Below are 25,045 nucleotides of genomic sequence, written 5' to 3'. Positions count from 1 at the left end.
CAATAAATGTTTTTTTTAATTTGTTTTTTTATTTGTTTTTTAAAAAAACAGTAAAAATAAATCAGAATCAGAATCAGAATCAGAAGAGCTTTATTGACCAGGTACAGTTTAGAACAATACGAGGAATTTGACTAGGCAGTTGCAGTGAGAGGAGACACATCAACACACCGGAGCAGCCATTTGCGGCGCCCACATATTTAGGTGAAAAAAGGGATCAATAACAGGAGGAGAGGAGGGGTGAGGGGAAAAAAACTGCCAGTTTGAAACTGATTTCCCTAAACAGAGAAAACAGTGTGAAACCAGGAAAAAAACCGCCTCTGCAAACATAAATGTAAGCATGACACAGTCAAACAACTCGAGACAAGGCATGTAGGAAGGGTTGGGTGGGAGGTTGGCTGGGGGAGGGGGTCAGGTGGGAAGAACAACAGGAGTCCAGCCGTTTGGGGACATGGGCGTGCTGCCAGTCGGCGCTGCAACCACGCCTCCATGCAGCTGCGGATGGGAGGTGGGGAAAGATGGCCGACGAGGCATTTGAAGTTGAAGACCTGTAGCTGCGTTACTGATAACCAGATGACGTGTGGAAAAGTTCAGCATCAACAGTTCCAGGAGGAATGTAGGGAAGGAGCGGGGGGAGGGAGTGGGGGGTAGGAGCCGCCGTCTGCAGAAACTTCCTGGTGATAAGAGTTGAGACAACCTTGGCTTTAGCCTTGGCTAGCTGGGGAGCCGAAAGGGAGATAAGCAATGTGATTTGATACAGGCTATGTTAATTTCCAATAGCCTTCTGTCCTCTAAGCTATGCTTTATGACGACTGTGTCCTCTAGAACTAAAGTATTATCTTTACCTGTCCGTCACTCATGCTAAAATTGTGCCGACTGCAAATCATTAATATTTTTATATTTCAACACGCTTTCAAAGTAAAAATCAATAAACTGAATAATATTCAGCACTGTGGATGATGTTATTGTGATAAACTCTGACCTAAAACCAGTCTCTGTGTTAAAAAGAACATTCAGAACCCAGATTTGAAAAAAATAATAATACGGAAAATGGATTAAAAAAAACCAAACTGAACTGAAAACATATTTCAATAAAATATTAATTCGGAAACCGGATTTAAGAAAAAATTAAAAAAATTCGAAAACCGGATTTAAAAAATAAATTCATTCGGAAAACTGATGTTTGTTTGCCCTGATTTACTTTATTTGACTAAATCTGAAACATAATTACCTTCATGTTTGTGTTCGATGTGTTAAATCATCCTCTACTGATTGATTTATCCTCTTCAAAATAAAAGCACAAGATTATTTTATCCATTTTTGTTGTTTGTTTTGTCCAGGCAAATGTTTTCGAGTTAAAAACCAGAAATCCAGCTTTATTGTGACATAAATAAATGGACGTTTAACTCTTATTGTTCCAGCTGTTGACGACAGACAACTGGAACAGAGCAACAGACGGTGGCGTAGAGCACCAGCGTCTGTCCGGTCAGAGGTCACAAACCACAAGTCACTCATTAGCTCACAGTGATTTTTAATATTTCTGCTTAACAGCCTTAAATCCAACAAATTACAACATAATTGAAGATTTTTATTTTCCATCACGTGAGTTTGGTTAAATTAAGTTTGGTTTAAACTTTAAGGATAAAGATAAAGATTTTGTTTCAACCGTATTTTAATTATTACATTATTAATTATTCATAATTGCAGATATTCAAAAACAAAGCCATGTTTGTCACAATTTTTAATGAGTTAAAAATATTCATAAATATTAGGTTTGTGTGTTCTAAACCTGCTGCCAACATGTCCAATTATGGAAATGTGTGTTTTGAGTGATCTCTGATTTATTTTGATTTTACTTTATTTTCTGTTGGTTTTTTTATTGTCAATGTTGTGTTTTAATCAGTTTTTGGATATATTTAATGTGAATATTATTATTATTATTATTATTTTATAAAAACTACATAATCAGTCTTATTAAGTAAAACACTTAACATTTAGGGCAGAAATAAATCTACTTTATTTACATTATAAACATTAATTCCCAGTACTGTCCATTTTAACATTAATCTGTTGTGTTTTCCTGCAGATATGGATTTAAGTGAAGTGTCTGGTTGGATCTAATCAGAGAAGCTGTTGAGTCTGAGAAAAATAAAGAATAAAGCATTTTAAATTAGCCTGACTGAGTGTGTAAATATATAAATGTAATTAAAGTAAATTTAAGTTATTATATTATTTTAGTATCTATAAGTATTTTATTAACATGTCATTTTGTAGCTACTGGTACATGGATGAATCCATCTTGACAAGCATGTTACATGTGAACGTCTAAATCAGGGGTTTTCAACCACTGGTCTGAGGGCCACTTGTGGTTTAGAGAGTGAGGCTGTGTCTGGTTGGTAACCTTGGTAACATGTATTCACCGGTTGTGCTGATCATACTCTGTTACTCTACAACAAAGCACTCGTCACTTTTTGTCTTGTTTTTTGCAATTAACAATTAAACACTCCAAAACAGTTAAATATTTACATATATACTATAAGAATATATTTAAATGTCTTATGGTCATTTACATTTTAAATATCACAGCAGAATCTTATTAGTTTTTTCTGTATTTATCAGTGTAGGAAGTGACGTAGTCTCCGTATGTGTTGAACCGATGGTGTTTGCTCCTCCTTTGTTCTGTTGTTCCTCCATCTTTTACTGTGTGACTGAACACAGAGACATCCTCCATCTTTTAGACACAAATAACCTGAGCATCAACTGATGAACATGATAAACAAAAAACATTTAAAGAAAGAAATACTAAAGCTCATCCACATATAGGCTCAGTAATATAAACAATAATAATAAAATAAATACATTTATTCTACTGATAAAGGCAGCTGCTAAAAAGGTAATGCAATCCCTGCATTCATTACTGTTGTCAATATATATATATGTATATATGGCAAAATGGATAACTCCAATAGTAGGACAACACTAAGGGAAAGACAACACCACCTGGGGTATGAACTCCCAGGATCCTGGTTAAACAACCCTTATAGATGCTAACACAGGTTCAGAACACCACCAGCAGAACAATGGTTTCTTTAAATAGTTGGACAATTTGATTTAAACACACAATAGAAGTTTCACTGACAGTCACGTGGTCCACTCTGTAAAAAAAGAAAAGAAGGCAGGGAAGGGCTCACTGAGTCAGGAGGAACCTATGTGGGAGGTCTACGTCACCTGTGAAGATGCACACACAGCAAGGCCTTCAACAGAGGGGGTGGGGGGGGGTCTCCACCACTAAGCCCACCAAGGTGATCTCACAACACCTGCAAACATTAAACTAAAGACAAAGATCAAAAAGTTGACCAGGACCAACACTTAAAGTGGACCAGACACACACCACAATAATTATAAAGAGCTATTAGAGGCAAACATTGTCCTCAGTATTAATAACAGAATAAACTCATATTTGATGTATGGTCAGGTAAAAGTAAGAACAGACAATGAACAACATTAACAAAGAGTCAACTTTAAAAAGTACTGTAGAGATAGTGAATCCTGAGATGTAGTGTAGGGAGAGCGTCCAGCCCTAGCACACAGTATTGTTTAATCCATCTACACTGTCAGCAGATGATAGAGCAGCAGTCTAGGAACTACAAGTCACTGAAATATGAATAAACACAATAAGGCCAAAACAGCAGTAACAAGCAGTTAGTCTGTACCAGTGAGACATTTTATATCAGATTATTATTGTTTTTACACAGCGTAGCTTCACTGTTTTTATATCTTTTTAACCAACCTACATCTTTTTATTAAAAATAAATAAATCCAAGGCTCATCACTAATTAGAAATGTAAATAAAAACATTAACAACAAAGTCATGTTAGTGCGCTTAACAAAATATAAAGTCCATAGTAAGAAAGAAAAAACCCAACAAGAAGAAACTTTGAAACCTATATTTACAATATACAGTTATTTTTAGCAAAGTGTCTTTAATAGGAATCAAATAAACACAAAGAACAAATATTTTATGATCTTTAATATTTCATCTTTCAAATAAAAAGTGTGATTAACAATCTACAGTTATTCTTATAAATGTTTTGTTTTCTATTGTGATTTTTCACATTTATTTTTGCAAATAAAAAGTACAATGAACAATAGCAGTAATTATTATCATTTCTTCCATCTTTTATATTTTGCATACTTGATAGACGTCATAGGAGGGATAAAAGCAAGTTTAAAAAATATTGAATATGATTAAAACTACAATTAAACTTATTTCTGTTAAATATTGTTTTATTTACATTACATAACATTTATATAATATATGCATCACCTTTGTAAATCTGTTTCAACATTTGTAAAAGTGTTTTTCTGTTTATTTTTTAGATAATTATGCACATTTGTAAATTTGTTGTAGCATTGCATTGTATGAAATGTGTGTGTTTATTGATGGATGATGGACAGAATGCTGGATCACTACCTACTGCTGTTTTCAGGAGGTCTTGGTAGCTTTTCTTCTCCTGCAGCTCAGCTTGTGATGTCCATGCTGAACTAGCAACAAGTTCAGGCTGCTGCCACGCAGCAAACTCATTCTGATCACTTTTAATAAGAGGGCTGTTCCTCTGATACCACACATTTACAGCTTTTTAATCACATACTATGATACATTCTGAAGCCAAACTGGTGATAGCTCAACAACTTGTGTTTTTAATCAACTTATCAAGTCTCCCCGTGACCCTGAAAAAGGAAGAAGTGGGTCAGAAAATGGATGGATTATCAAGTCTATGAACAAAGCCTTTTTCTCTAATGTTTGAAAGCTGATGAAGCAATGATACTGGTCTGTAGTTAGAGCTGCTTATATTAACACTCTAATACATGGAACACTTTCACTGTTTGATTATTTATTACAAATAAACCACTTTGGAATGATTTATTGAAGACACACGACTTATTTTACTATATATTCTATATTAATTCATGAAAAGTTCATTTCAAAGCAATAAGTTGACATTTCATGATGTATTTTTTTTAACAATGTGAACTATTTATTTTTAATCTACAGAATAAACAAACAATGAAGATAAAGTTTTATTGACTCGACTTTTTTGGAATTAATCTGTGTTTCTTGGCTCAACAATCTCCGTAGTGAGGTCGTATCCAACATTCACCAAATACCTGTTAAATTTAGGATTAATTAATTCACTGCATCATTACTCTTTATTAAACTATTTAGATAATTTGCTGATTTTTTTTTTTAATTTTATTTACAACAGTCTGTTTTTTTAGTGTTACTCTTATACTGCTACAATTTTTCATGTTAATATACAGTATATATTTTGAAGTTCTCATAATGTTTACTCTGATTTTTTATAAAAAATTATGCTTATCTTCTGCTTCTTTAGGTTTATAAAGCTTTTATTCAGGACATTTATCTTAGTGCATACAGTCTCTAAGGCCTCAGTAATCCAAGGCTTGTTCTAAAGCTTCTGCTTCCTGCTCTTTGTTTAAAGGACAGTTTTTCTCATGTAGCATCACTAATGTGGACATAAAGACATCATAGACATTGTTTGGATGATCACATTGATAGATCTAAGCCCAGCTCTGGTTTGTAACTGGAAGCTGTTCACTGATATCACTTCTAAATAATCCTCCATCTACTTTCCAATCAGCTGAATGTGTCCAAATGTTAATGATGGATGTGTCAGTGTCTAATGTGACTCTGCTTGGCTTTAGAATGACTAAGAACAGGCCACAGCTGTACATTGGATGTATAACATCACAAGTCTTTATGTGTCTGTTTGGATTCATAATATTAATAATGAAGTCACTCCAAACACTTTGTATTTTATTGAATCATCAGAGTTATGAAACATGTCAGCTAATGTGTTCTTCAGTGTGTCAATGCACCACCCTGGTGTTCTGTATATACAACTTTATATTATATTCATTTACACACTTAGACATGTGATTAACCTGGACACACCTCCACTCTGAGTCCACATACAGGGAGACTCCGCCCCCTTTTAATCAGTGCTGTTCATTGGGAATAATTCATATCCTTCTAGAACCAAAACAGGAACTCTTTCACTGTCTCAGATGTTGATACAACACTACATTTAAATAAAAAGCCTTATTAATGTAGGAACAATCTCAAACTAAAGAATTCTGCACTTGTTTGACTCATTTTATCAGAATTTGTTAGAAAGACATCATGACTGGATGTGAAAGCAGCGGTTACTCTAAAAGTCTATTTTTAAACTCCTTCAGCTTCACTAAACACTCAGTTTCCAGAGGAACCTTCACTTCCTGTTCTTAGATCCATCCAGTGGATGTTCTTCTCATGGGAACCATGTGTGTTTGATGGAGGATTATGTGCTATCCAATGAAAAGCTCTCCCTCTCTCTGACATGTTTCTCTGTTCAAAGAAATCCAGCACAGACAATAACACGTCTTTATTTAAAGGAACAAAGCTTCACTGGACATTTGATATCATTACATTTACATTGATTCAAACTTTATGTCAGAAGGAAGATTTAAGAAGAACTTTAGGATTTATCATGGTTACATAGAACATTGTAAGTTCTAAAGAAAGGCTGGACAGGCTAAAGAACAGATTAAAGAACATTTCAGAGTTAGAATAAATCTATGAGCTGTAATCACAGAGTTGATAGAAATGTAAATATGGTGATAAAATGGGAGTGTTTGGACACTTTGGGCTCCCCTTCCCCTGATATTCATTCAGCACACTGCATGATCCATTCACAGGCTTTAGGCAGGGTTTCCCTGTCAGGAACCATTTCATCACATTCACTTCAACTGTAGAAAAACATACTTTATATAAAACACATCACATCTAAAATCAAGAAAATACTATTATGTGATGTATTAGATACTCATTTAAAACTCATTACAAATATGAATCCTTTATAAACACAGAGAAAAGAAACAGATTCAAAGGTACATGATGAAGATGGTCTGTATTAACACAGCATGTATATTCATCTACAAGTTAGGATCTGATTATTACATCTATTAGAATGTCTATAGTTTTATAGACTAATGATTATTATGTACAGTATACAAACTCATGATGGACATCATAGACTGTCTTTATATAGAATGTGTGTTAAACTGAAGGGCCGGGGGCCAAATCCAGCCCTTTAGAACATCTAATTCAGCCTGTAGGAGAAAATAACAATGACAGTTAATAATTTCTACAATTATTCATGTTTTCTCTAATTCAGTTGTAGATATCTCAGCCTCTCTAAAAACAAATAATGCTAAGAAAACTCCACAATATTAGCAGAGCTCACAGGTTTCCCATGCTGACATCACATGATGGGCATTACTTTTAAACTTCAATTGTTGCAGGAACTCAAAATTTTCCTAATTCATTCCACAACATTTGAGAAAATTAAAACAAAGTCACTCATAAACTAGGGCTGGTTTTCCTATAATCTGCAGCCCTTTGGACCTCAAACTGGTCCGTATTTGAACCCTCAACTAAAATGAGTTTGACAGCCCTGATATAGAATCTGTCATTAGTGTATAATAATAATAATAATAATGTGAATCATTCTTCATATACATCATGTATGAATACAGAAGCTATAGAATGTATATCCTGTATAGAAAGTGAACAAAGGGAAACTTCTTCCTGCTTCCTTTCCAACTGATCATTGTATTGATCTTTTCTTTCAGACCACACCTTCAAAGATCAACAACTTCCTGAACTGTTGGTGTCCATTTTCCAGCTGACAGCAGGTTTATGTTGGAATCCTGTGCAGCCTGATCTCTGGGTTCTTCAGTCCAACACTGGAACCAGAAGGTGTCGTCACCATCCGTGTGTCGCTGGGATCTGAAGATGATTCCTGCTCCATGTCTCCATCCACACAGAGATGTGAGTGGAGAACAGATGAAGTGCTGAAGGTCTTCCCACACTCATCACATCTGAAAACATTCTTCTCATGAACTCGTTGGTGGAGATTAAGGTAAGATTTCCTCTTGTAAGATTTTCCACATGTGTCACATTTATGAGGTCTTTCTGATGAGTGGCTGATTTGGTGACGTTTTAACTGTTAATATGTTGTAAAAACTTTGTCACACTGGTCACAGGGACACACTTCATGTCCAGTGTGAGATCTCAGGTGATCAGTGAGGGTTTGTTTCTGTTTATATATTTTCCCACAGTGGTCACAGTGATACAACTCTGTTCTGGAGTGAGTCTGCATGTGCAGAGTTAAATGTGATCTTTGTGTAAAAGTCTTTCCACACTGTTCACATCTGTGAGCTTTGATTCCACGATGAATGAGGACATGTCGACTGAGGTGTCCAGATCGACTAAAAGTCTTTCCACATTCATCACATTCAAACTTTTTAACTCCAGTATGAACGACTTTGTGATTTATTAAGGTAGAACTCTGGTTAAAAGCTTTTCCACACTGGTCACAGTTAAATGGCTTTTCTCCAGAATGGATTCTTTGATGTCTAGTGAGGTTTGATTTCCTGCTAAAGTCCTTCCCACACTGGTCACATGTATGTTTAGCTTTAACTCCAGCTTGGCTCTGCTGTTGAACTCTTTGCTCTGAAGTTTTTCTCTTAGATTTGTTTCTTTGTTGTGGCTGAGCTTCATGGTCCTGAGAACGTTGAGGTGTCACTTTGTTCTGGCTTCCAGAGTCCTGTAGAACAGTTAGAGATTAAACACAGAGAAGGAACCAAACAAACATTTGTGAATCAGTTGTTAAACCTCCAGCCCTAAACCAGCTCAATGTGGAAAAATGGATATTGGCGCGTTAGCGCCCCCTACAGAGTGAAGATAATTTAATATGAGACAAATGTCCTATTGTAACACACTTTTCATAGGGCGTTTCACTGACAGGGTTCAAAGTTGCTGCAGATCATCTAGAGAAGTGGGACACCAAAAGAGATCCATGGATTTTTGTTAACTTTTACAGTGTTTGTAGGGCAGAGCCGTGAATCTTGGCATAATTTTTTTTCCTTTTTTTTCTGAATACACATAATGACTCCAAAAAACATACATTACAGAAAAATACACCAAACAAAATAAAATAGAATTGTGAAAAAAAAAAAAAAAACACATTTATCATGCACATGTCTCATAGAATTAAACAAGGGAAATCACACATGCTTTTTATTAATGATCTTTTTATGAATGTAGAAAGTGAGAAACTTCCTTTACTTCTTTTATCAATTAATTAATCTAAATCTAATTTTAAATCATATTTAATTTGCAGAATACCATACCAGATACTTGTTAAGCTTATTTTCTACAATGCTTGTCCAGCTTGAAAGAACATGGATGGAACACAAGTAAGACGTGAGATCACCTCAGCTTTTAAAAGTTTATTCAGTTTTGTTGTAGGTTTTGTAGCAGGTTGAAAACCTTAAAGAAAAGGATGAAAAAGAGAGAAAGGAAGAATGAGTTCTAATCAAATGTTTTTAAAAGAATGAACCACCTGAGCTTTTCCTATTTTAAACATTTTATTTATTAAATAAATTAATTTTCTGCTATTTAATATTTAATGTTTTTAAATCAACCTACAATGTTTAACTATTTCTATTTGTAAAATTAAATCATGTGCTTTGCTGTACAAATTTTATCCATTTTAATTAAAGTCTAACTTTTTAACAATGTATTTTACCCATAAACTTATTTATTAATTTTAGTATTTATGTAAATGTATTTATCTGAAACTCTTAACCAATATTTATTATTCTTAACATATCTGTGATTTTATTCTTCATTGTTTTAACCTAAATTACACTATGAAATCACTATATATATATTATATCAATTGGATTAAATAGTACCTTAATGTATTTTGACTAAGATGTCACTAAACAAACAAACTGGTAAAGCCAAACACTTTGGCTGTAGAGTTAACTTACATTTGGGTCAAAATACATATAAACATGGAATCAGCCTGTGTACTTTAACATGACCTATATTCTAACTTAAATACGTGCTTTTAGGAGCTTAAAATAAACATAATAATTCAATAAATCTGAAGACACTCACTAACAACATCTCTGAGCTCCTCCACTACATTATCTGAGAGTCCAAACACACAGGTGTGATAGATTTTCAGTCAAAGTAGTAGAAGGAGGAGCTTAGACCTAATACTTATGTTGGGGCTCCATCTAGTGTCTAATTGTAGAACTACATCTACACCTGACCTCAGGTGAACGCAACGGAAATTCACAGAATTGGGTTTAAACACCGTCACTGTGAGGGAAAGAACATTTTTTATGCAGAAATGTCCTTCCAACTCTCTTTGTAGTCGTTTCAAACACCACCTAAACACCGTCTAACCTGGTAAAAAACTACACAAATCATCACTGACTCCTACATCAGAGACACCAGTGTCTGTTTAACTTTAACATGTCTGTGAAGCTCTGTCTGTTTCTCATAGCGCTGCTGTGCTCCGTGAAAACATGACTCAGCTTTAATCAGCTTCACTTGATCAGAGCTACAGAACATCTGGATAAAGTTGTTCTGTTGTAGACCATCAATACCAGAGATTGTAGAGTATGAAACATCACAGATTATTGATAACTTCTGATACTGTAAAATATTCTAGCCTCTAGTGGTGAAAAAACACTTCTTACACGTGATGTTTGCACATTTAGCTTTGTTTAATCATTACGTTCTGGAATGATGTCATCAGGATCATTTAAATGAGGTTAATTTAAATTAAGTTGATCAAAACTTAATCAATAAACCTGATCAGATTCAGTAAATCATTGATCCCTGAGGGTAAATATAGTGACATTAATGCTGTTCTCATACATCTTTATATGACATGAATAATTAAAAAGGAGCAGTCAGAATAATCCATGTCACTACAACTTATATCTACCTTTTAATTGTATTTTACTCATTATTTTAAATTACATTTTTATTTTTGACATACATTTTTGTTCAATTATAGTTTCCTTTTTTATTAGTTTTTATTTTGTTTTCTCACAGTACAACTTATATCTTCTTTTTAATTGTATCTACTTTATTTTTCATTCATTCATTCATTCATTTGAGCAGCATATTACAAACTTATTTTACATAACAAAATTAAAATAATTGTGCTCAAAAGGAATTAAGGTTTTTTTTTTATTTATTAGTATTTTGTTTCCTTACAGGAGTTAAAAACTAATATTTTCTGAAATAATTCATTAATATTTCTAAAAAAAACGGAATTTTAAAAAATTGATGTGGAAAACAGAATTTGGAAAAAAAAAATGCTTTTAAATGTATGAAATCTTTTTAAAAATTGTAAATCAAATCGAAATATCTGTCAGAAAAATCACAATTAGGTTTTTTGTGAAAATGGTGCAGCCCTAATTAAAACACAAAATGCATTGAAGCTGTGATTACACCGTTTAATTCTATCAGAGTAATGATGTTTATAACGTGGACCAAGTACAGTTGTGATGTATTAAAGGTCTGTGTTAATGGAGGGCTACATGTAACTACAGTGTCTAAGTGACACACACACATAAAACACACTTACTGCTCCATCAACTCTGTAGTGCTCACATGTATTAAATACAGACGCTCCACGAGTCCACAGACAAGTTGGTCTGTTTCTAGACAAGCGTGCACTGACTGCGTCGTTTACTCACGTCTTTATAACATCATGTTTGGTCAGATTTTTAGTGCATCACTAATTAATAATGTAATTATTACCAATAAATTATTCAAAGGTCACTCTATTAACCTGAAAACCATAAACTACCTTTATCAGGTCTGTCTCTAGTTACATTAAATTCTAGGATAGATCTGCATAATGATAATAATCATCTTACTAGCACAAGCTAAAAATCTTTTCATAAATGATCTTTTTATGAATATAGAAAATGAGATGTTTCCTTTACTTGTTTTATAAATTAATTAATATAAATCAAATGTTTAATCGTATTTAATTTGCAGAATACCATACGATATACTGGGTTCAAAACATCAACACGATCATTTTTAAATGAAAAAAAGTTATATTTTTAGTTGATTATTATCATATTTTAGTGTTTTTCTATATATATATTTGGTGTAGTAGAGGTGTGTGTAGATGTGACCTAATAAAGACTGTCAGTTATTTTCATGCTACGAGAGTAATTTTTTTTAAAAAAAAAGTTCTTGCTGATTAATGACAGTATTTAAGGTTATTTAATCAATAAAAACCATCAGAAAATCAGAGTGTTTTATTATTAATATCTTTGCTGTAGTGGATAGAGAGAGATATAATACAGACTGTTGGTTGTTTTCAGCCTATTACAGTAACTGTTAAAGAAGTCATTTTTAAGTTATTCTATTTTTTATGATCATTTACAAATAAAAATGATTTAAAAACCATTAAACAGTATTTTATTACCATCTCATCTGTAGTAGTTAGAGAGGGACTTAATACTGATGATCTGCTGTTTTCATGTAGTTGAATGATATTTGAATAAGTTAATGATAAATAATAATGATTATGTCAACGACAATTCTTCAAAAAACAGAAAAATATGTTTTGTTAATATATTTGGTGTAGTAGATGGAGACCTACTACAGACTGTCAGTTGTTTAGAGCAGTAATTCTCAACTGGTGGGTCAGGGTTTCCTCCAGTGCTCTATAGACCTGGGGGCTTTTCTTGCACCCCCCTCCCCTCACTTGTGTATTTATTTTAAATGTGTTTTTTTCATGGTTCAATCATTTTTTTCATACTGTGGATGGAGCTGAACATTGTTTTTTCATGAGGAGTGGTTCATCTACCTTCTATATATCTGTGCTCAGAGCTGTATGCACGTTACGGACGTGATTAGCAGAGATATATCATCAAGAACTTTCCCACTGGTAAGAATAGTGTTGTCAAAAAACTAAATAAAGTGTCAATACCAAAAAGTTAGTATCGGATACTATACTTTCTCGCAAAGGTATCGATACTAACAGCACCATGTCCATCTCTTAATATATCTATGGTTCATCTCTAGTTTTTTCCCCCTCACCTGTTTCAATTGACAACTTCATTCGCTGCTGCAGACATAAACAGACACACGTGAAGCCCCTCCCCTCAGCTGCAGCTGAACACCAATAGGGAACTATAAATCACGGAATCGACCAATGAAAACGGTTAAACGCGGAAATGGACAGAATCAACATGAAACGCTGTCACCGTGAGGCAAGGAATGTTTTTTTATGGGGAAATGTTCTGGGGAGCACTGATAATGTGTGTACTAGACCATCAATACCAGGGATTGTAGAGTCTGAAACATCGTAGATTAATGATAACTTCTGATACTGTCAAATATTCTGACCCCTAGTGGTGAAATAACTGATGCATCCTTGCCTCCATTTGTTTTTGTGTAATCATTATGGTCTAGAATGATGTCATCAGGACCATTTAAATTAAGTTTTGATAAACTTAATTTAAATTAACCTAAACAATAAACCTGATCAGATTCAGTAAACCATTGATCCCTGAGGGGAAATATGATGACTGTGACATTAATGTTGTTCTCATACATTTTTATATGACATAAATAATTAAAAATGAGCAGTCAGAATAATCACTGTCACTACAATTTATATCTACCTTTTAATTGTATCTTACTTTATTTTTGACATACGTTTTTGTTTAATTTTGTTTTTTTATTCATTAGTATTTATTTTGTATTATATATCTTTTTTTCCGGAAAAAAATAAATAAAATACTGGAGCTCGGTTGGGCGGGTGGGACGGCTCGTAGTGGACGCCAGAAAAATTCCCTTATTTTCAAATCCAAAACTTGACAGGTATGAACAGAGTCGCTTAATGATGACGTAATGCCATGTGTGTCGTAAATGAACGAGATGACGAGTTTCTCTGTGGGAACCGAGTTGAGCTGGTGATCACGTCCGTTGTACCGTACCAGAAAAGGGACAGGGAGGGGGGATTCCTGCTGTGAGCTTGGAACAGCCTGAGCTGGCAGTATGAGTACACCCATAATGGTGTCTTTCACTGGTTCTACATTCACTGGTTTTGTTCCACTCATTTCTCACCTTTTCTGAGGAGTCCATGTTTGCTGTCACGGCTGAGTGGTTCCACAATCCTCCATTCACCTGTAACATCAGCATGGAATCAGCTCCACCTGAAGGATGGAAGAGACAGAATGAACATGAAGGATCTAGAAATATTCATCCATCCTTTGCAGTGTCATCACTTTGAAATTGACTAAAACTATCAGTTTGTTCAGAGATCACATGATGTGGAGGAAAATGAAGGTCTTCAGTGGAAACAGTTTAACTTTACCGATTCTGCAACGTTGAGGAAAAAAAGAAAAAGAAAAAAACTGACCTATTAATTAGAAAAGCTGGAGCGGAATATGGAATGAACTGATTAGATCAGAGTGTTTATATCACACATTTTAGATGCAGGCCTATATAATGTGATAATAGTTTTTTGCTAATATTGGACTAGTATCAGATATCTATATCAGAATGGAACATCCCTACTTTAAACTATTGTAGATGAAAGGTCACATGTCATGTAGGTAATGTAGGGCATTAATCTACTGCCACATGACAAGTTAAGATCTAAACCCAACCATATAACACTGATGGAAAAGGTTCATCATTCATTTATTGGTCGCGATGGGGCGGGGCTAACACCGGAGCTACAGTCTATTTCCAACCAGGAAATAGTGGCAGGGACGTATGTTTATTTCAAAATAAAGGTGTATCTTAAAGATGACGATGTTCATCCATGTCTTCATTGTGCATCAATGTAAATGGATCGTTAATTAATTAATTGATGTGGATCAATGTATTGTTACACCACTATGTGGAAGCTGTTAAAAAAAGTTTCAGGCCAAACTGACACCGCGTCAGGGAGAAATTCACTCCACACACACACTAGGCATGGGCAGTAATACGGTAATACTGTGGTGTCATAAAAATAGCAACGGTATCAGTATCATTAGGGCTGGGTATCGATTCGAATAACAAGTGCCCGATTCGATTTGATTCACGATTCTCGATTCACTTTTGATTGATTTAAGGATATCAAGCAGTACCAATTTTACTTGGATATGAAAACCACTCATTAAAACTAATGATGTAAATAGTAGAAACTACAGCTTTATCTTGGTGCATTAGTAATTTGAATATTTACATTAATAATTGAATTTCATTAGGGATGTAACGATTAATCGTAAGGCAGTTAAAAATCGATTCATAGGTATCATGATTCACATCGATACTGTGAAAATTTAAATTTGCTATCCAGAAGAGTTGGCGGCGGGCGTAATCTGCTAATACTTTCTTTCTGGCCGCCTTCTACTTTTAAACATGTTCATAAATGATTCCTTACCCCTTTAGCACCAAAAAATATCTGTAATATTACGTGAATATCTGTAAAAGTCAGGTTTTTCTATGAGCTCTGTCTGCTAGCATAGCATCTCTTCTTCACTGCAAGATATCTGCATGCCAACCGACCACAGTGAACATGACCTGAGCAGAGGGGTGGGCGATTCACAATCACAATTTTATCACAGTTTTTTTCATTCAAATAATTTAGACCATTTTAAAGTGATTTATTAATAAAACAAACTTACTTAAAATCATCGTCCTAAATGGAAAAGAAGGAATAAAAGATCATTTAAATTGTATGTAAGCAACTTATCAAACTGGTTCCAAGTACGATTAACATCAAACAAAAAGGCTGACATGTTATTTTAGTCACACAGTCTTTTTCCTTTGTTTAACTAAAGTGGTGTAGCATTAGCATTAGCAACACTTGTTACATAACCAGGTAGCAGATCAATCTAGTGATTTCTATTAGTTATTGAGGTAACACACTCATATTAATAAAATCCTATTTTAATCAGTGTTTGAACGCCTCATTTCACACAATTTAGACATTCATATCCTTTATAAGATAAAACGTTACTGCTTTGGTTACATTAGGCCTGGGTGATATGGACCAATATTCATTCTCTCTATTTTTCCCTAAAATGGCAATAGGTGATATAAACCATTTATTTTTATTAATAGTTTTACAAAAAAAAACAATAATGGCCCAGAGTCGATGGAGAAAAATGCCACAAAGACCCTTTTATTAATTCTGTAGCATTGCTTCTTTCAGGGCAGCTCTGAGTGGCTGAAAGTGGTTTTTAAAGTAAATCACATTCAGGACACTGTCTCTTTAAGAAAGTGTAAACAGCCCAGTGAGATGCAGCAGCAGCTCTGTTACTGTGGAGCAACAGAGAGTTAGTTAGAGGAGACACTCAGAACTGATGGAGTGTGTCTGTGCACTGGGGGGGGGGGCAGAGTGTATTTCTGCTCTGTTTAAGTGCTTAATAATTCTGTAATGTCTGTAATGCTGACACGCTGACTAGTAAATGATGTGATTTAGCAGAGAAAAAAACCTTTGGATGTTCTGTGTATGGACCACAGACATATGACGGACAAGGCACAGCAAGGGTTAAAATGTGAACTACAGATGGTTCTAAGATCTCTGTGATTTGGGAGATCGTCGTCATGTTTTAATCCTTAATGATCTAATATCGTCAGATCACACACCAAAACTGCAATGACTTAAATCAATTCAAAGCACAGACAGGCTGTGTAAATAAAGTGGTAACAGACACATTGTAAACTCAACACATTCTCATTCCTTTGAGTCTCACAAAGGTTTTGTTCTAATGTTCCAGTGGCTGCACAACAAATCTAACTGTATAATAAGAGACACAACCATAAACATAAATAAATAATTGTAAATAAAAGCAAACATCCAGAAATTAAAAGAATTCTGAATTGTCTTAAAGTGTAATAAGTCAGGTCTTTGGTAAATGTAAGAAAATACTTTTAAATTCCTGTGAACAGTAAAGTTCAAGAAAACTTCATTTTTCACCTTTTTTTTTCATTGCTCATTCTCATCATTTGCTGCTGGAGCACAGGGAACAACTATAGTTTCCCATGGTCGTGAAGGCATCATGTTTATATGCAGCTTTCTCTGCCAATGTGAGTTTTGGTTACATGTGTTCTGAGTGTTGATTGGCTGGAAGGCTGGGGAATGGGCGGGGCATAAGCGAAGAAAGAGTCACAGTGTCTTACATTCCGTTCCCACAGGGAAGTGTGAGTGAATGACGGTGTTAGACGTTCTTTGTGTGTTTGATTGTTTATCTTTAGCATCAACTATTGTCTACAGGTTACTATGACCTCCATTAAAGCCTTTAAAACTGTGATAATCACATCCTCACAAAACCTTTTGGGCAGAGCTGTGGTGTGGTCCCTCCCCATGCCCTCCTACTAATCTACAGGCAGCAAGACATATTAAAAGGTTAGATTCTATGGAATCACAGGAATGCCAAAATTAAAAGGAAATGCATGTGGAAATATAAAGAGAATCAATAATGAAAAAATATACAAATGAAGTCATTCTTTTTCCATTTTGCTTTTTTCATTTTGTCTTTGTCTTTTCCATTTGCGTTTTTACTTCATGACTCAAGCTGTCGATAAAAGCAAAGTCAAATCAATGATTTATCAGCATGTTTTATCAATGACGGTCATTGATAAAACATGATGCAGAAGTTTCCATTAGGGATGCATCCAAATGAAATTTTTTGGCCGAAACTTAAACACCAAAAGAAATTATGCAAATTATTAGTCCCCCATTGCATTTCTGGCTCTGAATGTGTACTAAGTAGGAATGTGCGTTATTTTATCGTTTATGATTTATCGTGAGAAACATTCTCACCGGTAAGAATTTGTCATACCTTGATATAAACAATAAATTCAGAAATTAGCGAGGGCCACGGGCCATTTGTCCCTCAATTTAGCCAAGAATGCCCTAAAAAAACATGTTCCACGGACCAAAACTGCGACTGTTTGTTGTCAACAACTTATTATTCTCTGGAGCGGAACATTGTTTACGGAAGCTCTGACGTGCACCGCCACCGCCCACACACCACCGTCTGTGTGTGTGTGAGGTGTTTGTCACGGCTACCAGAAGCTGCCTTGCAGTGATACATCATGGACCACTACTGGGTTAAAACCAAACAACCATCCAACAAAGTGAACCAGTCCAAGTTCCTCCATCAGATCCACCCAAAGTTCTACAAACACGGAACAGAGATGAACCTGTAGCAACGATTATGAACTGGAAACTCAACTAAAGCTAACTATGCTAAGCTAACCCACCGACACACAGACAGGGTTAATGCTAACCACTCCATATAAGGACTAATAGACCAAGTAAAAAAAAACATCTTTTACTGTCATAAAACCACAGAGCCATTGATTTGTTTATGATCAGATTAAACACTTGTATGGAAGAATAAAAGCTAAACATGTCACACGTTGTGTGAAATAAATATTAACTAATGTCACTATTAATTCATCCCAACTTGTGAAACGCAATATTTTTAATTATATTTCATCAGCAGTAAAAACACTATTGAAGTTATTTGTGATTTTAATGTGCTTTTTTTTAAGAATAAAAATAATTTTATTTCAAGTGAGGAAATAAATGAATTACATACAGTAACACTAATAGTGATCCACATGCACAAATATATTCCATAAAATATCAGCTCATGAGCTGTTTGAGTCAGCAGTTATTGTAGCCTTTTTAAATGTGTCTAGTGATGTATTCACATTTATTTGTGTTTGTAAGGAACCTGTTTACACTAAGTTGTGAATTTTTTATTTATAGTTTTTATTTATTGTGATTTTTATCATTATCGCCCATCTTTAGAACTAACCACTAAAATTAAAACATTGCAATTGCATAAATTAATGTTAATGCTTTAAGGAATAAATAAATTAAAAATAAGAAAATGTTTATTTAGCACAGACATTCCAACAATGCACAATATAAAATAAAATAGTTTAACCTGACCCCACTCATACATTAAATAATGTTGTACAGGCCTATAACTGAGCTGTTGGAGGAGTCACATTAAATATTTTATCTAATTAAAACACAAAGTGCATTAAAGTTATTGATGAAAAATCAGCTTCTATTGGTTATATTTATTTCTTTAGATGCACACACAGCTCTGTGTACATGTCTTTAACTCGCTGGTTTACTTTTAATCCAATCAACAGATAATCTTTATAACGTGGACCATTTACAGTCGTGATAAAGTTCAGACGTGCACTGACAGCAGAGTTGTGGCACAAATATAACGCCATACGTGCCCTGCTTCAGATTGTTGTGTAGAGGTCCCACGGTACTACAGTGTTGATGTGACACAGAAACATAAAACACACGTACTGATCCATCAACTCTGTTTAGAAAACTCTTCAGCTCTGTGAGTCCACGGACACGTTGGTCTGTTTCCAGACAAGCGCACGGTGTCCGCGCTGTTTACGTCATCACAAGATTGTTACAGCTTGTTTTACGTGTTCTTTTGTTGTAGTGAACGTGCACTGTGTGTTGATGCACTGATGCATATTCTGCTTGCTTTTAAAATGTAATCCCTCAAAATAATCCCCGTTTTTATAAAAAAAAACAACATGTAATCTGATTACACATTTTTTAATATACTGTCACAGATTACAGTTACATGTTTTTTGTATCCTGGTTACGTAACACTGTTACTTGTAATCCGTTACTCCCCAAGCCTGCTAATACATAGTGACTACAAGCAGGAATTGTGTGATCAGCTATCAACTCGTCAGCCTGGACAGAATGACCCGCCCACATCCCTTGCTGTGGGCGGGTCTTTGATTTGACTTTGCTTTTACCAACAGCTCGAGTCATGAAGTAAAAGCCAGGCCAGATGTTCAGCTGTGGTTCTCTCAGGACAGGGGTCTGCAACCTGTGGCTCTGGAGCCTAATGTGGCTCTTTGACTCTATGCAATGGCTCCTTATAGCTTTAAAAAAACTATTGAAATAAATAGTTATTTTTTACAGAGGCTATTAATGATTAATGACAAATAAAATCATGATATAACAATTTGTTAAACTAAAATAAATCAAGTTGTGCAATGACTCAGCACCTTCCTACTTCACCTCCTGCAACACCTACAGACTAGGGCTGGGCAAAAAAAACGATTTAATCGATTAATCAAATTTGTAGATAAAAACAATTTTTAATTAGAAAATTTGAGTTTCAATTATTATTTATATATATTTTTTCAATTATTTTTTTCCCACCACAGTTTTTTTTTTGGACTTTTTCGCGTTCCGATGTGAGCCCGCCTCCTCTTTGTTTAGATTTGTTTACCCATTGAGTAGGCTATATGTGTGTGTGCCACAGGCATGTTCAATTTTTTATTCACACTATGCTGAGATGATAAGGGAAGAGTTTATTATTTTTTTAACTGTAATGTTATAGAATATGTAGTTATATGATTTCTTAATCAGAAAATTTAAGCTACTGTGAAGTTGTTGTTGCACTTTTGCTTAAACCTGGATTAAAGTTTGAAATTGTTGAATAACAGCCTTATTTACTTTTATTTTGAGATTATTCTATGCATTTTAACTCTTGAGGACAATCACAGAAATAAAGTTGCACTTTTGACAATAAATCTGATGTCTGCAGTCATTTTAAAGTGCATTAAAAAAATATTGAAAATCAAATCGAAACTTGAATTTTTTTTAGGCAAAATGGCCGAGCTCTATGTTCATGTAAACTGAGATGTGTAAGAATTTGAAGATGCAAGATACTGTTTTATTTCTTGATGTTGATTTATTTTATTTTAAGCTGTTCTTAGGTTTCTATTTACATGATCAATAAAAAAATAAAAATAAATCAAACATTATTCTATATAATGTTAACTGTATATAATGTAATACACTGTATTGTCTTCATAGAGAAGGTATTTATGGCTCCAGGAGGACTTTAATCCAGGTGAGATGAGGTTAAATGGTTCCTTGTAGAGTAAAGGTTACAGACCCCTGACCAGGGGAAGAGGGTTAGGAGACCCCACTATCAGAGCTGGACCCTCTGAATTTAATTCATGAGGTGAAACAATGCAGATGTTAAGTTATGCTACTGTTAATTTAATTCAAGTACAGAATTTCTGCAAAATAAAAATAAAATACATGTAACCTGTTGTTATGCTTTGCTGTTATTTAAAACATTTTTGTTACATCTTTTAAAATGATATAAAATAAATGACCTGTTATTTCAGCCACTGTTTGAAAACTTAATATTGACACTAAAACATTAAAACATTTTGCAAATCTCATTAAACTACGGTACGCTAGTTATAAGTCAACTATTCATCAGCATGTTGATGTGCTTCTTAACTTTAAAGATGATCAAATATTTCCATAGGAATATAATGACATAAGATGGCCTCAATGGTTATGATCTCAATAGAAAAATAAAATAACATGAGACATCAATGATTTCAACACCAGTCATTGAGAAATGATCCACTCACAAAGACAGATGAACAAATAACAATTGTCCTTCACTCACTCACTCATCATATCACACTCACCTTAGAAACACTGACATCACTCACTCACTCACACTGATCATGTGTATAGATTCAGCTGATCATAGATTGATGGTGATGATTGTATGTGGTACCTTCTTTTCTAAAGCATGCATGGATCATTATACAACTGATAATTGTTCATTTACTGATCTGTAGAACTGGTGATTTTAGGAAGGAGATGAAATCATTACTGTTACATTATAGTTGTCGTCTGACTGTTGATATGAATTCTTATACTGGACCAGGGAGATAAACGTACTGTCACATGATCAGTGAGTCAGGTTTTAAATGAAGGATTTATATTTAGGCAACGTAAGACAAGGTTATTTATATCACATTTCAGCAACAAGACACACAAAAGTCATAAAATATGTGGAGAGCAGCTACACTGACCTGTTGTTGTGCAGTGCTGCCATCCATGTCATTTACACTTCTGTTGATTCTCCTGTGGAAACATAGACATTATATGTTAAGATGGAAACAGAAAACAGTCAATATAAAATACCCTCATTTCTGGTCTAGAACCTGCTACTTCCCATCCACACAACAAATACTGTATATCTCTTAAAAAGACACAGAAAGATGTTCTGTTTTTAAAAAACTGTAAATTATTGATAAAAAGTGATTTCATCATAATGAGAGCCAATATGATGCATAAATATTACTTTGGACTCCTGTCCAGGAACTTATAGTTGCGGAAACCCGGTGGCCGGGAAGTGTCAGGTGAATGCATTTAAAGAAACGAACACAAACGCAAAAAGGTCACAACACGAATGCAAAATGGCCACAACGGAAGTGTTTCCGACGGACCGGTATTACAGACGGACACGTTTCTGGCGGATGTTTTTAACCCACCAGAACAGAGAAGAACAAGAAGAAGACATCGAAACGCGTATGAAAGTAAGTGAAAGTTGATTAGGATACTCTTGTATTTTTCATATCAGGCTATCATATCATAATACCCGTCCGTCTGTAATACCGGTCCGTCAGAAACACTTCCGTTGTGGCCGGTTTGCATTCGTGTTGTGACCTGTTTGCATTTGTGTTCGTTTCTGTAAATGCATTCACCTGACACTTCCCAGCCACCGTAGTTAAGGATTAAAACATGACGATCTCCCAAATCACAGAGATCGTAGAACCATCTGTAGTTCACATTTTAACCCTTGCGGTGCCGTCTGTGGTCAATACACAGCACATCCAAAGGTTTTTCTCTGCCAAATCACACCATTTGTTAGTCAATAGTGGTGCAACGGATCATCATTGATTCATGATCGACACGGATCGCTCTCCATGGTTCAGCACACACGTGGTCCACGGATTGGTTGACGGAAGAAATATATATATTTTTTTAAATCATTATTAGTAATGCCTCGATGAAGACTGTTCCATTTGCGACGTCCGTGTGTGTGTGTGTGTGTGTGTGTGCGCGTGACAGAGCGACCGTACCCACACATGTGTGGTTCACGCTCCTGGCTGTGTATCTGTGTGTGATTGTGTGAGAGTTGAAGAGAGAGAGACACACACAGAGGGAGGCAGAGAAAGGAACAGTTCTGTGTGCGTAATAAGTCTGTATGAATGTCGTCATGTCTCCATCCATGTCTTTTAAAGCTCTTATTAAATAAATATTAGCTCTAGTCCAGATGGCCATCCTTGACTATTGTAGGAAATTTAAATTATAAACTCAGATCTGCTTTTTTTTCTTCTTTCATTCTTTTTGATGATGTGGGCATAGGCTCGTTTTTAATTCACTCTCCATGTTTAAAAAAGAAGGTGTCATAACTTGTTTTTTTTTCTCCATACACTTATGTGTATGTAATTACAGGTAATTACCTGTTTAAAGGATGATGTATCATGCCTTATATTACACTTTATATGATTAAAAATGTTATTTAAGCATTGGATTGACACCTCAAGTTAAATGTTGTTTGTATTTAATGAGCAGAGAAATGTTGCACTAAGTGTTCTACTAAATAAATGGAGAGTAAAGTTATTTGTCTGGTCTTTTTCTTTTTTTTCTGCTGATCAGAAAAATGATCCGATCCGTGAATCAAAACCGTGATACGATCAGAACCGTTCGTTTTTTGATCGGTTGCACCACTACTAGTCAGCATGTCAGCATTACAGACACCAAAGAATTATTAAGTGCTTAAACAGGTCAGAAATACGCTCCGTAATATCACCCAGGCCTAATGTAACCAAAGCAGTAACGTTTTATCTTATAAAGGATATGATTGTATAAACTGTGTGAAATGAGGCGTTTAAACACTGTTTAAAGTAGGATTTTATTATTATGAGTGTGTTACTCAATAACAAACAAATCACTAGACTGATATGATGCCTTGTTATGTAGCAAGTGATGCTAATGCTACACCACTTTAGTTAAACAAAGTAAAAAGACTGAGACTAAAATAACTTGTCAGCCTTTTTGTTTGATGTTAATTGTACTTGGAACCAGTTTGATAAATAACTTACATACATTTTTAAAAATTATTAGAAAATGACCGTGTCTTAAATGATCTTTTATTCATTTTTTCTTATTTAGGGCGACAGTTTTAAGTAGGTGAATTAATTTGTTTTATTAGTAAATAACTTTAAAATAGTCTTAATGATTTGAATTAAAAAAATCGTGATCGTGATTTTACAAATAAAAAATCGTGATATGATGTTTTTCCCATATCGCCCACCCCTAATAAGAGCTAATAAATGTGTTTCACCATGCAGGAAAATGTAATCAGAACAAGGTAATATTAACGTATAATAATCTTACAATTAATAAATCTTGGGTTTTTTCCCCTTCGTGTTGATTTGTCCATATCTGTTCAAATATTTTTTTAAAAACATGAACATTATAAATTCAGTTAATCACATGAAAGTACATTATCTTACTAAGGGTTATATTAAAAGATAAGTCTTTAACCAAAGCAATGTACAGGATGAGCTTTTAGGGTCCTGCCTATGTTACGAGTCCCGGTCGGTGACCACGTTAACAAAGAGAATGTCTGCAAAACACTGGAAAGTACATGTAGAGTTTAAGAGTAGGAACCACACAGCACTCTTGTCTTTTACCAGATTGTGTATATTAATTCTCTTTGAAGCTCATTTACAATACATTTCAATGTCCAGTACAAACAATGACAAATTAAGTCAAAATAGAATGCAATTCTATATTTATTCATCTTTTGTTATCCAAAACCATATGTAATTACTGCTTATTACATTTCCAGATGACTGATTGTAATACCAGAAATTTACACATACTGCAGCTTTAATGTGCTATAGGTTTCTATGTAAATAGCGCAAAACTCAGTTACTCTCCTGTGCCTCTAGCTATGGCTGGGCAAAAAATCGATTTAATCGATTCATCGAATTTGTAGATAAGAACAATTTTTATTTAGCAAATTTTAGTTCAAAAATTTTTTTTATTTATTTGTTTACCCTTTGAGTAGGCTGTGTGTGTGTGCCACAGGCATGTTTAATTTTTTTGTCAGGGAGTAGATTGGAACAGCACCGCTCAATCCACCACTTTGTATCCCTGTCTTTATATTATATTTGTATTTTTTGGCACTTAAAATATTTGTACATTATGTAAATTATATTAAGAATTGGAAAACTGTAATTAAA

At 34.5% G+C, this 25,045-nt stretch overlaps 1 long non-coding RNA gene across 1 annotated transcript; it reads right to left on the bottom strand.

Moving 5' to 3' along the window:
* Positions 1–13,691: 13,691 nt before the first annotated feature.
* On the bottom strand, positions 13,692–24,693 carry LOC114460143 (uncharacterized). The gene is made up of 3 exons (XR_003673553.1): positions 24,192–24,693; positions 21,818–21,869; positions 13,692–14,115 (listed from the first exon to the last, which is right to left on the bottom strand). It is a non-coding gene; the product is annotated as an uncharacterized LOC114460143 (long non-coding RNA).
* Between the last annotated feature and the right edge of the window lie 352 nt (positions 24,694–25,045).

Source organism: Gouania willdenowi, unplaced genomic scaffold (genome assembly GCF_900634775.1).
Source record: "Gouania willdenowi unplaced genomic scaffold, fGouWil2.1 scaffold_406_arrow_ctg1, whole genome shotgun sequence".
NCBI classification, from domain to species: domain Eukaryota; kingdom Metazoa; phylum Chordata; class Actinopteri; order Blenniiformes; family Gobiesocidae; genus Gouania; species Gouania willdenowi.
This window is presented reverse-complemented; position numbering and strand designations above follow the sequence as displayed.